Raw genomic sequence first — 3,901 nt, forward strand, 5'->3', positions numbered from 1 at the left:
TTAGCCTCTCTTGCTCTCTCTCCATCTCTGTCTCTATCTATCTCTCTCTCTTTCTGTCTCTCTCTCTGTCTCTCTCTCCATCTCTGTCTCTCTCACCTCTGTCTCTCTCTCTCTCTCTCTGTCTGTCTCTCTAGCTCTCTCTCTCTCTCTTTCATTCTCTTTCATTCTCTCTCTTTCTGTCTTCTCTCTCTCCCTCTGTATCTCTATCTATCTCTCTGTCTCTCTCTGTCTCTCTCTGTCTCTCTCTCTCTCTCTCTCTCTCTCTCTCTCTCTCTCTCTCTCTCTCTCTCTCTCTCTCTCATTCTCTCTCAATTCTCTCTCACTCTCTCTCTTTCTGTCTCTCTCTCTCCCTCTGTATCTCTATCTCTCGTGGCTTTATATAGACAGGTGTGTGCCTTTCCAAATCATGTCCTGTCAATTGAATTTTCCACAGGTGGACTCCAATCAAGTTGTAGAAACACCTCAAGGATGATCAATGGAAACKAGATGCACCTGAGCTCAATTTCGAGTCTCGTAGCAAAGGGGTCTGAATACTTATGTAAATAAAACATTCTAAAAACCCATCTTCGCTCTGTCATTTTGAGGTATTTTGTGTAGATTGAGGAGGGGAAAAAAAGGTAGATTCATTCCGTCACTCCAGGGCAATGAATACATTGATACTGGCATCACTCCGTCACTCCCCGGGCAATCAGTACATTGATCAACTATGGCTTTGAAGGGGAGGGGGGTGGAACCAGGGTTCTTATTTAGGTTACGGATGTTACACTTTCAAGTCTATAGTAATGGAGTTGACCCATATCCCTGGTCTGTGTTGTTTGGATAGTAATGAAGTTGATCCATTTCCCTGGTCTGTGTTGTTTGGATAGTAATGAAGTTGATCCATTTCCCTGGTCTATGTTGTTTGGTTTGTAATGGACTTGATCCATATCCCTGGTCTATGTTGTTTGGTTTGTAATGGAGTTGACCCATATCCCTGGTCTATGTTGTTTGGTTTGTAATGGACTTGATCCATATCCCTGGTCTATGTTGTTTGGATTGTAATGGAGTTGATCCATATCCCTGGTCTATGTTGTTTGGATTGTAATGGAGTTGATCCATATCCCTGGTCTATGTTGTAATGGAGTTGACCCATATCCCTGGTATAGCTAATAATGGCAATTAATGTCTATTTAGATTAGTTATGTGCCGATGCTTTGTTTGATTCTACATAGAGGTGAACTAATGCAGGTTTAGGTTATGGAGTAGATCCATAGCGTTGGTCTTTGTTTTGGTCTGTAGTATTGTTAACTCAAGCTTTCATCTGTGTGACAGAGGTGACTTCTGCCTCTCACTGGAGCAGGAGAGCACAGTGCTGCTGTAGAGAGGGGGTTTACTCTACTTTAGTAGAACTACCCCATTCCCCCTAGCAGTGGGCTACCCCGTTTCCATAGGAACTATAACAGATTCTACCAGAGAGTAGAAGGAACCATCTGTTAAATAGGGGGGGGGGGGCTTTGGAGAAGGAAGGAAAGAAGAAGTTAAAGGTTAGAGGTCAGAGTGGAAGGAGGGAAGGCAAGGATGGAGATTTTGTGACCGACCCTCGCTTCCCACACAAACACACATGCACGCACACACACCAGATTAAACACACAAACACATGCACACAACACTCACTCACTCATCCAACAGCATTGCAACGCGGAAAGCTGATAGGGTGGATAGATAGAGATGCTGTCCCACTGATTAAGTTCCCATAGAAATCACCTGGTGAACACCCTCAGAACACCCCACCCTTCCCCAATAGGAACTGAAGAAAACACATGTTTACATTGTGTATTTAATATTCAACCCTTTATTAACCCAGTAAGCAGTTGAGAACAAGTCTCCCATTTAACAACTGTAGAGAACCTCTTGCCAGAGTGTATATGAAAGCCCCAATACGGATGTGCTAGCAGAGAAACAACAAAACACAGGAAGTAACCGTAGATGTGGTCTGATATCAGGATGTGTTGGAGTGTTGTTGTGTTGTGGGTGGTGTTTGTCGTATGTTCAGAAACTCTCTGCCCTCACTCTCATTCTTGCGCTGCTGTGAACAGCTTCGGAAACCAATTAAGTCCTCATAAGCCCCAAGATCCCTTGAAATATTGACATATGTAATCAGCTTAAGCAAAAGCACAAAAAAAATTCCATTTGTAGTTAATATTTAATTTAAATTGATATCACAATACCCAGAGGACGTACCCAGCAGTCCTCCAGTACTGAGAGACTGGATAGATGTACCCAGCAGTCCTCAAATACTGAGAGGCTGGACAGACGTACCCAGCAGTACTCAATACTGAAAGACTGGACAGACGTACCCAGCAGTCCTCAAATACTGAGAGACTGGACAGACGTACCCAGCAGTCCTCAAAATACTGAGAGGCTGGATAGACGTACCCAGCAGTCCTTCAGTACTGAGAGGCTGGATAGACGTACCCAGCAGTCCTCCATACTGAGAGGCTGGATAGACGTACCAGCAGTCCTTCAGTACTGAGAAGCTGGATAGACGTACCCAGCAGTCCTTCTAAATACTGAGAGCTGGATGGAAGATTTACCCAGCAGTCCTTCAGTACTGAGAGGCTGGATAACGTTACCCAGCAGTCCTTCAGTACTGAGAGCTGGATAGATGTACCCAGCAGTCCTTTCAGTACTGAGAGGCTGGATAAATGTACCCAGCTACTCAGTACTGAGAGGCTGGAATAGATGTACCCAGCAGTCCTTCAGTACTGAGAGGCTGGATAGATGTACCCAGCAGTACTCCAGTACTGAGAGCTGGAGAGATGTACCCAGCAGGTACTCCAGTACTGAGAAGCTGGATAGACTACCCAGCGTCCTCCCAGTACTGAGAAGCTGAACAGCGGAGCGCTAGAAAGAAAACAAACCGGAGTGAGAGAGTGATCTGTCTGTCCATGTTGCCATGCCAACGCCACCCACGACATACCTGGACGGACTATACCACCGTCACACCCGACCAACCCACCCCCTCCTACCCCAACCATACACACACACCGCACACACCACACCACCACACATTCCTTACACCTCCCCTTCATCACCCACACAATCCTCTTCTTCCCTCTTCTGTTCTAGGAGATTCATGGGTAACCTCCTGAAAGTGCTGGCTTGCTCCGATCTGAGCATGGTCAATCATTTTCCTTGACTTTGAACGTGAGACCATCCGCTTTTTTATCATTTTATTTTTCTCTCTGTTATTCAAATATATGTTGTCTTTTTTATTTTAAGTTCTTCCTTCATTCTGTCTCAGTGTTGTTTGTCATATACCTGTAGTCTCCCTCCTTCTCTCCTCCATGTTTCTCTCCTCCTCCATGCTTCTCTCCTCCTCCAGCTTCTCTCCCTCCTCCATGCTTCTCTCCTCCTCCATGCTTCTTCTCCTCCTCCATTTTTCTCTCCTCCTCCATGTTGCTTTCGTCCTCCATGTTTCTCTCCTCAGTTCCTCCACCGTTTCCTCCATTTTCCTTTTTTCAGTTCAAGACGCTGGTTCTCATATGTAATACATCATCTGGAGTTATATGTGAAGACTAGTCAGAAGCAATAAGCTGAAATATGGCTACTACTATGTGGATGATTCAAATTGTACACAGACTTTCAGATTGGTATCGGGCCCTATTTAGTAAGCAATTTAGCAAGAGTCTTCAGAATGCCATACCTCTCATTTTTATCTTCTTGCTTTGAGATAAAGATGTCTTACAGCCAAAGACCATCTTATAATCTATCTTCTTGCTTTGAGATAAAGATGTCTTTACAGCCAAAGACCATCTATATCTATCTTCTTGCTTTGAGATAAAAATGTCTTACAGCCAAAGACCATCTCTATCTATCTTCTTGCTTTGGAGATAAAGATGTCTTACAGCCAAAGGAATCA

The sequence above is a fragment of the Salvelinus sp. IW2-2015 genome, unplaced genomic scaffold (assembly GCF_002910315.2).
Source record: "Salvelinus sp. IW2-2015 unplaced genomic scaffold, ASM291031v2 Un_scaffold2040, whole genome shotgun sequence".
Taxonomy (NCBI): domain Eukaryota; kingdom Metazoa; phylum Chordata; class Actinopteri; order Salmoniformes; family Salmonidae; genus Salvelinus; species Salvelinus sp. IW2-2015.